This window comes from Biomphalaria glabrata, chromosome 16 (genome assembly GCF_947242115.1).
Source record: "Biomphalaria glabrata chromosome 16, xgBioGlab47.1, whole genome shotgun sequence".
Classification (NCBI taxonomy): Eukaryota; Metazoa; Mollusca; class Gastropoda; family Planorbidae; genus Biomphalaria; species Biomphalaria glabrata.
The window spans coordinates 15468522-15478216 of record NC_074726.1 but is presented as its reverse complement, the minus strand read 5'-3'; positions in this window follow the sequence as shown (position 1 = coordinate 15478216).

Sequence of the window (9695 nt, the reverse complement as noted above, 5' to 3'; positions counted from 1 at the left end):
GTCAAGTTGTACTAGGATATCATTGCAACTCTTCTTATGCGTAATTCATTTTGTCGGAGAACATGTCCCGCAAAACTCATGCGTCGCTCTCTCACAATCTTACTAAAGGGTCGACTCCCAGTTAGGCATGGGATTTCCTTGATTTAAACCCGATCGCTATAACTGACTCCTAAAATCTGTCTTAGCCATCTTTGTTGAGCCACATTTAGTGTTTTTCAATTTCGGCAGATGACTATTCACTGCAGTTTATTAAGGGAGCCCTGCCACTGGTAAAAATGTGTAACCACTCTTGAATACGCTCTTGGAATTAAGTGACTCTAGTTTGCTTTAGATTTTATATCGAAAAGAGAAGTTTCATCGTCAAAATCATCTGTTGGGGGTTTTTCACCTCAAAATGCTCTGTAGGGGGATCTTAAACTCAAAACCATCTGGAGGGGTTTTAAACTTAAAACAAACGCCATCTGTAGAAGATGGGTTTAAACTCAAAACCCCCGATTGGATTGGCTACGCTCAAATAATTTTAGTGTGTAATTTGCTTTTTTTTTATATTGAAGAGGTATTTTTAGCATTAAACCCCTCTGAATGGGGGTTTAAACTCAAAACCCCTATTGGCAACGCTCATAGCATTTTGAGTGCGTAATTTGTTTTTTTTTCTTACACTGAAGATGTATTTTTTAGCCTCAAACCCCCCTGGCGGGGGGTTTCAACTCAAAACCCCTTTGGCTGCGTTCATACATTTTAGTGTGAGTAATTTGCTTTTATTTATATTGAAGAGGTACTTTTTAGCTTCAAACTCCACTGGAGGGGAGTTTAAACTCAAAACCCCTTTGACTACACTCAAAACATTTTGAGTGTATAATTTGTTTGTTTTTATATTGAAGAGGGGGTTTATCGTAAATTTTGGAGGGTTTTTTTTAATCAAAGTCTCCCTTAATTGTGCTCTTTGAATTAGGGAATTTTCGTTTGCATTTTTGTTTTGTTTTATAGAAGAGGGGGGGGGTAACTGCAAAAACCCCAAGTAGGGGGTTTAAAACTCAAACCCCCCTTGTAAGGGGTTTTAAACTCAAAACCCAATTGGTTGTGCTGGGGCAATTGATGGTTTAGTATTAAAATCTCACCTAAAATAAACAAAATCAAAGCAAAAAATCATTCACTAAATTCCGATCCCCCCCCCCCCCAAGGGGGGGATTTCATTTCGGGGGGGGGGGGTTGAACCCCAAACCCATGGGTCGTATAGTATGTAAAAGACAAACTTTTGTCTTGAGAAGAGACAGTTGTGTGTCTCATGGACTGTTAAGACCTGTATTATATCATTGTAATCCATTGTTTGTTTTGAGCTGAGACACTATTGTGCCTCTGTGATGGCAGTTCTATGATTATGTTGAACAGAACCGGCCCTACTATTTTGATTCCTGTATTATATTATTGTAATCCATTGTTTGTTTTGAGCTGAGACACTATTGTGCCTCTGTGATGGCAGTTCTATGATTATGTTGAACTGAACCGGCACTACTATTTTGATTTTTTCTTCATTATTTGACTTGCCTTTGTTGGCCCTTAGGCCCATTTTCTTTTAATGATTTTTTTCTTTTGTTCCTGCGTCCCGAGACATGACGTTAAACTGCGCTCCTCTTTCCTTAGCACTTTTGGAGCTCAAAAGTGCCCTACTTCTTTTCTATCATTGTGTCTGCCTCCTCTTTTCCTAAGTCTGCCTTCATTGATCATCACACTGTCTCCTTAACTTAAAATTCTCACTACGTCCTAGACCAGTCCGTTTGCCGTGGACTGCGACGGGTAAGGGGGGATAAAGAGATCCTGGTGTTTGAGTGGTGGCTATCTAAGGATAAACCACAACAACACAATACTTTGGCTCCAAGTTCCCCTAGACCTGAGACCCAGATGGCCCGCTCTGGGTCAACCGGCTGGTCATGCCGAGCTACCAGCATAGGTCGTCGACCTATGCTGGAGGGCGGTGGCTGGAGGGTCAATCAGGGAGCTGCTCTATCTGACACTTGTCCGATGTAGCAGCTGACTGAGTATAGCACCTGTGTAGCCCTGGCGGGCTCATTCTGGACATCCGAATGGCCCGTCCCCTTGTTGGACTCGATGGCGGGTGGGGAGCACAGGTGCCGAATTAACCAAAATATATATGGACAAAAAAACACACACATAACTACTTGCCCCAGACCTATGTCTGGGCAAGAAACGTCGAATTGATGATAAAAAAGAGGAGGTCCCAAAAAGCTGTGCCACCTGGCCATCATTTCTGGTGGTTAGGTGCACAGAGGAGGGAAAAAGCCTGACAAAGTTGAGCCCTTTTATTATCTATAAGGGACTCAAGTCAGTAGTGGGAGAGCCCAAGAGTGTGTCTAAGCTACACAAATCAATGGAACTCCTTGTAGAAGTAGACAGCAAGACACACTCTGATGGGCTTTTAAGATGCAGAAGACTCTGTGATCTCCAAGTGGAAGTCATGCCACACAAGAGTCTGAACACCAGCAGAGGTGTAATCAGCTCTAGGGACCTACTGGAATGTTCCAAGAAGGAAATAGTGGAGGGCATTGAAGGAGTCACCCATGCCCGGCGCATTACCAGGCGCAGGGAGGGTGAGGAGGTCAAAACCGCCACTATTATCCTCACATTCGGAACTAGGACACCGCCAGAGTATGTGAAGGCAGGATACCTACGAGTTCCAGTGAGGCCCTACATACCTAACCCCATGAGGTGCTTCAAGTGCCAGGGTTATGGACACGGCGCGGCAGTCTGCAAGAGGAACACTGTGTGTGCCAGATGTGCTGGAGAGGGTCATGAGGACAGGGGCTGCACAGCCCAGTTCAAAGGCCCAAACTGTCAAGCTGGCCACTCAGCCTACTCCAAGGACTGCCCTGTGTGGAAACAGGAGGTTGCCGTGCAGGAGTACAAGGCAAGAAACGGATGTACCTTTAGCCAGGCGAAATCGGCTGTACTGGCCCTACCCAAGGGCCAATTCGGCTTGACAAAAACCTACGCCCAGGATTTTGCTAAGAAAGGAAGATCCATAGCCACACAGACGGACACATTGACCCCACCACCCCTTCCTCCTCCTCCAACTCAGAAAAAAACACCGCCAAAGAACACACCTCTGAAGAAACAAGAAAGCCCTGTTGTCATGCTAAAGAACAGGTTCTCTGTGCTCGCTGATGAGAGCATGGAGACTGAGCAGCATGTCAAAACCAATACTCCGGGAGAACCCGGAGACATCATGTCTGACACAGATTCTCCTCAGAGAACCCAGCCAGACACCCCAACCTCTACCGAGTTAGAGGTTGACCAACTCCCTAAGAGGAGAAATCAAAGCGGAGAGGATGCCCGAGGTGAGAGAGGAAATAACCTCCGCTCTAACCAGAGGGATCTCCCCTCTCCAGAGAGAAAGACTTCCCCCAAAAGGGGGTTGTCCTCCTCTCCATCCAAACCCAAGAAAAAAATACCAAGGTCACTGGAATAAAGGGAAACCCCTCCGGGGGCCTCCCAAGGCCAAATAGCTCCAAGTAGGTCATCTAGAATAAGCCATGGATTCCAGAATTGTACAGTGGAATTGTAGAGACCTCAAGGCCAATTACGAGGAAATGCAGCTACTGATGGACTCTGAGACTCCTGTAGCTGTCTGCTTACAGGAAACATTTCTGAAAGATTGCATCAGCTTCCGAAGCTACCGTGCTTACAGCAAGAATGTTGAGGATGCAGAGAGAGCATCAGGTGGAGTCTGTATCCTTGTGAAGGATAGCATCCCCCATGAGAGGGTAGAACTACAGACCACACTACAGGCCGTAGCAGCTAGGATAACCCTTCACAAGGTTATCACTTGCTGCAGCCTGTATCTACCACCAGGCGCTCCATTAAACCGAACAGACATGGAGGACCTATTGAAACAACTCCCCCGGCCTTATTTAATCCTTGGGGATTTTAATGCCCATAACACCATGTGGGGGATCCAACAATACCGACACAAGAGGTCGTATGCTGGAGGATATCTTCCTCCAACATGATTTATGCATACTTAATGATGCATCACCGACCTACTTGCACCCAGGAACTGGTTCACTCACATGCATTGACCTCACCATATGCGTCCCCGGACTTCTGGACGACTTTAAATGGTCAGTTAGCAATGATCTACGGGGAAGTGATCACTTCCCAATCATCATTACTAACAATCTCCCTTCATTAGGACGACCTCAGCGGTGGAAACTGAATAAGGCCGATTGGGAACAATTCCAAAAAAGATGCTCCGAGGATATCACAGAAAATATCCTCGATGAACAAAACCCAGCTGATACCTTTGCTAGCAAGCTACTAAGTATAGCCAGGAAAGTTATACCCCTAACCTCTGCAAATCCAAAACGGCCTAGCAAACCATGGTTTGATACAGCTTGCAAAAGTGCTATTGGCGATAGGAAAAAACGAATGGCTGCATTTATAAAGAATCCTTCCCAGGAAAACCTAAAGCTATTCAGGATAGCTAGAGCAAAGGCTAGACAAACCATACGGTCAGCCAAAAGGAATTCCTGGAGAAGTTTTGTCGGCAGTCTGGATGCCAAAACTTCTGCTAGAGCGGTTTGGAAGGCAGTAAGGCGAATCAAAGGGAAAGAATCAAATGTAATAGGGCATTTGAAAAACCAAGGACGAACTGTCACGTCCCCCAGAGAAATAGCTGACTGCCTTGCATCCTCAATAGCAGAAAAATCATCCACTGCACACTACACGCCAGAGTTCCAAAAAGTCAAAACCAGGGAGGAAAGACACCCCATTGATTTCAGGTCAGAGAACAATGAAGACTACAACAAACCGTTCTCGCTTGAGGAACTGAGGGAATCGCTGGACAAGTCACATGACACAGCGCCTGGAGAAGACGAAATCCATTACCAGTTCCTCAAGCACCTTCCCGAACCCTCATTGGCAGTCCTGCTAGGGGTCTATAACTGTGTGTGGCAAACAGGCGCTTTCCCAAACAGCTGGAGGAAAGCCACAGTTATACCGATACCTAAACCGGGAAGAGACGGCTCTGACCCAGCTAACTACCGACCAATAGCACTAACAAGCTGCATCTGCAAAACCATGGAAAGAATGATTAACAGTAGGCTGGTCTGGTACCTGGAAAGGAATAAAGTGATCTCAAACTACCAGTGCGGATTCCGGCAGGGGCGGACAACAACTGACCACCTGGTAAGGCTGGAAGCTTATATTAGAAATGCATTACTCAGAAGAGAACATCTAGTAGCTGTATTCTTCGATATAGAAAAGGCCTATGACACAACCTGGAAACATGGCATTCTACGTGACCTGGCGCTTATGGGGCTTAAGGGACACCTCCCCCGTTTTGTGGAGGAATTCCTGAAAGATCGAAAATTTCAGGTTCGAGTGGGCAACTCCGCTTCTGACACTCATGACCAGGAAATGAGTGTACCCCAGGGCAGCATTCTGTCAGTCACCCTGTTCAACATTAAAATAAATAGCATCATAAATGCGCTGTCCCCTGGCATAGATTGCTCTTTGTATGTTGATGACTTTGTCATTCTCACTTATGGGAAAAACATGAACACCTTAGAAAGAAAATTACAGTTATGTTTAAACAAAATTCAGGGTTGGGCAAACTATAATGGTTTCAAATTCTCAGACTCCAAAACAGTTAGTATGCATTTTTGTAATCTAAGGGGACTCCATCCAGACCCTGAACTATTTATACACAAAAAGAAGATCCCTGTCGTGAAAACTACAAAATTTTTAGGCCTCACCTTAGATTCATTAAACATACTAAGAGTACTCAGCCATACGGACTGGGGAGCTGACAGAGATACCTTGCTGCTGCTCTATCGGAGTCTAATTCGATCCAAGCTAGACTACGGATCCATAATATATGGAGCAGCAAGGAAGTCGTACCTAAAAATACTGGAACCAATACAAAATGCTGCCCTGCGTCTCTGTCTCGGCGCGTTTCGTACATCACCTATCCCAAGTCTCCATGTGGAGGCTGGAGAACTCCCCATGGATATAAGAATGAAAAAGCTTGCAATGCAGTATATAGTCAAGCTAAAATCCAACCCCACGAACCCTGCTTTTGACTCCATATTTAACCCCACAGAGGTAGAATTATACAATCGAAGGCCTAACGTCATACAGCCGTTGGGCCTTCGAATGAGAGAACCCATCCAAAATTTAACCCCACCCATTGACCAAATCTCTAAAATAAAAACCCCTCAGAACCCTCCTTGGCTAATGAATAAACCCAAATTAAATTTATCCCTCCTCAATTTCAAAAAAGAAAATACAGACCCAAGCATACTACAAGTCCACTTTAGGGAGAGCTACAGAGATTGTGGCACCATCTACACAGACGGATCCAAAATGGAGGGAAAGGTCGCGTGTGCCTGCTCCTTTCGGAACAAAACAATCTCCCGTAGACTCCCCGATGGCTGCTCCATCTTTACGGCCGAATTGTACTCAATATTGCTTGCAGTTATGGCCGTAAAAGCATCAGAAAGGAGGAAATTTATAATCTGCTCCGACTCCAAATCTGCATTGCAAGCTTTGGGGCGGATGAAGACTGACATCCCATTGGTACATAAGAGCCTGAAGCTGTTGGACCAAATAACAGCCGACCGTAGGGATGTCACCTTCATCTGGGTCCCCTCCCATGTTGGCATTGAGGGAAACGAAGCCGCAGACAGAGAAGCAAAGAGAGCCCTAAATCATGCGGTGTCAGGAACCCAAATTCCCTACTCGGACCTGAGACAAAGTATTGCCTCTGCCACCTATCGAGAGTGGCAGAACCGATGGGAGGCTGAGACTCACAGTAAACTCAGGCAGATTGTGGCGGATGTCAGGTGGCGGCCCACATCTAAGGGTCTGACAAGGCGTGGTAGCACGACCATGTCCAGACTTAGGATTGGCCACACCTACATCACGCACTCTTTTGTACTGAAGAAAGAGGAGCCCCCACTTTGTGAGTACTGTGACTCTCGCCTCACCGTGGAACATATCCTCGTTGATTGCCCCAGATACCAGGATGTCAGAGCGAAATATTTAAATATATTTAAATACACTATTTGATAATGTCGACCCTGGGAAGGTACTGGGCTTTATCCGGGAAGTGGGGCTATCTACGAAGATCTGATTTATGAATTTGTGAACATGCACTATTTACATTAGATTTTTACCAAATATTTAAATTTTTACTACCTTTACTATTTTAACTGTGAATAGACCTTGATTTTAATGATATGACTGTATAGAATATGGCCCTGTTGTATAAAGAGAGAGTAGTCCTTAAGGGACTGCAGGCACGACATGGCCTAAATTGTGCCGATGTGCCTCAAATCAAACAAACAAACTATCTTTTGTTCCTTGATAAACTCTTTTATATTTGTACTGAAATCTCAAAGTTATTACTTGTATGTCTTAGTAAGTTATATATCTAGAGCAGTGGTTCCCAAACTTTTTTGTCTGGTGGACCCCTTGCCATGTTTTATGGTTTTCGGTAGACCCTGCTTAATTTATATTGCATTTTCGCAAATTCATCAACTCCAACATTTAAACAAATTCCAAATGTAGTGAATCGAAGAGTGAGGAGGTAATTAAAAGCTACATATTCGTTATAGAGGTCTATCCTTTTTTATGATAAAATATTTAGATTTAAACCAATTAAAATAGCAATATGTATTACTAGAATCATTAAACAAACTGAAAATTTTATTATACTTTTTTGTTGTTGTTGCTGTTTCATCATTCATTGCTATGGATATTATGTTTCAATAGGAATTTTTTTGTTCTGTGAAAGCTTGAACTTGGCTTGACTACATATGAATGGGGCTTGAGGTTCGACACCCCACTCGAGCAGAGTTGTTTTTACTGAAGTACCCCCTCTCCCCCACTGGTCCATGAAAGTAGCGGTATTATTAAAGCTAAAATTTAAAAAAAAATTAATTTGGCTTGAGTAATATTGCAAAAGTTTTCGCATTGAGTAGTTTCTCATGTATTTATTGATCTTTCATGTCAGGCTCAAATTTTAGGTTCGCGGAACTGTTTTCATTTATAGGAGAAGGGGCAAAGGCGAGTAACTGGTGCCTAAACTAGTAAGCTTTGGGCAAGAGGAACTCATTTAGCTTTGGCTTGCAACCCACCTGACAGAAGGTAAACTGAATTCAAACCTACCTCTGCTGCTTTGCAGCTATACCCAAACATGAAAATAAGGAGCCGGCGAACGTTAGGCAGTATGCAGCACACAGTGCTACACCCTGTCAGAGCTGGTGACGCCGCTGATCCTAATTTGTGTATGTTGTTTGCAAAGAATTCCATAAAAAGCTTTAGCTGTTATAACTTATACCACCGATGTGTCCTTGAATTGTATTGTTGCTTTAAGCAATTCGTTCATAATATCAGATGCAGGTTTGTGTAAAACAGATTTAAAACTACTTCAACAGCTGGTAAAATCAATTAACTTCACAAAACCTCTTCACTCTATGATGTTGAAGAGAGAGTTTGTGTTAGTTCAAAAGTTGTTTAAATATTTATCTTTTCGTCAGGGCGGTGTCATCTCAAATGATCCTCCAGCATAATTAGTTTCATATCATCATAAAAAGGCACTTAGGCAACCGCTTGTTTGACAAAGAAGGAATGAATCCAGATTTTAAATAATCAACGCGGTAAAATTTCTTTTTGTTTAACATCAGCTTCATGTAGACAAAATTAAGCCATTAAAATAAGTATTAAAATCAAATACAACAATAATTTATTTAGAATAGCAGAATAAATATTGAAAGGTTTAACTAAGGTAAAATGATAAATCATAAATTTGTGTATGAAATAATTACATTTAATGGGATGTGAAAATTTAATTCACGACCTACTTAAGTGAAATCTATTATCGTAGACCCCCGTGGACATCTCATAGACCCCCAATTTATTTTTTCACTTTCGTAGACCCCTTGGAAGTCTTCGTAGACCCCTGGGGGTCTATATAGACCACTTTGGGAATCACTGATCTAGAGGTTATAATTACTAGCCTGGGTAGTATAATTTGGGACCACAAAACATCACTACTCTAACTTGCCAGTACAGCAGAAGTCACTGCTCTTATGACCTATCCTAATTCTAGGTCACAATTCTAACAATTCTAACAATTCTAAACCACGACCCCCCTGGGTACGCCCATGGCTAGTAATAATATAAAGTGTAGCAGTCTAAAGAAATTACAGGCTGTTAGAACCTTCGTGTTTGGTTCAGATTATGGATCACTGACAGAGACAACTGGGGCTTTAACTTGTTTGCTCCAGGGAGAGGGCATTTTTAGCCCTAGGAGAAGGACAAGTCTTAATTAAATTTCTGCTACCATGCGGCTATACTCAAATATTGGAATGGCTTCGGAAGTCAACCCTGAGGAAGACAATGAGCCTTTAACCCTGGTAGAACCTGCAACGCTGCTGTAACTGTCTCATGCAAATGCAATATCTTTGGATGTATCAGCTGCGTGTAAAGGATGTAACTGCTACGTGGAAGATCACAATCCGACCATCGTTAATGCCCAGGCTTTCATGATTTCATCCAATTTCTATGCTGATGAGATGAACCATAGTTTCTAGATCTAGACCTAATTTTAGATCTAAATCTAGATTCAATATCTAAGTCTAGAACTAGATCTAAGCCTAGATCTAGAAATAGAT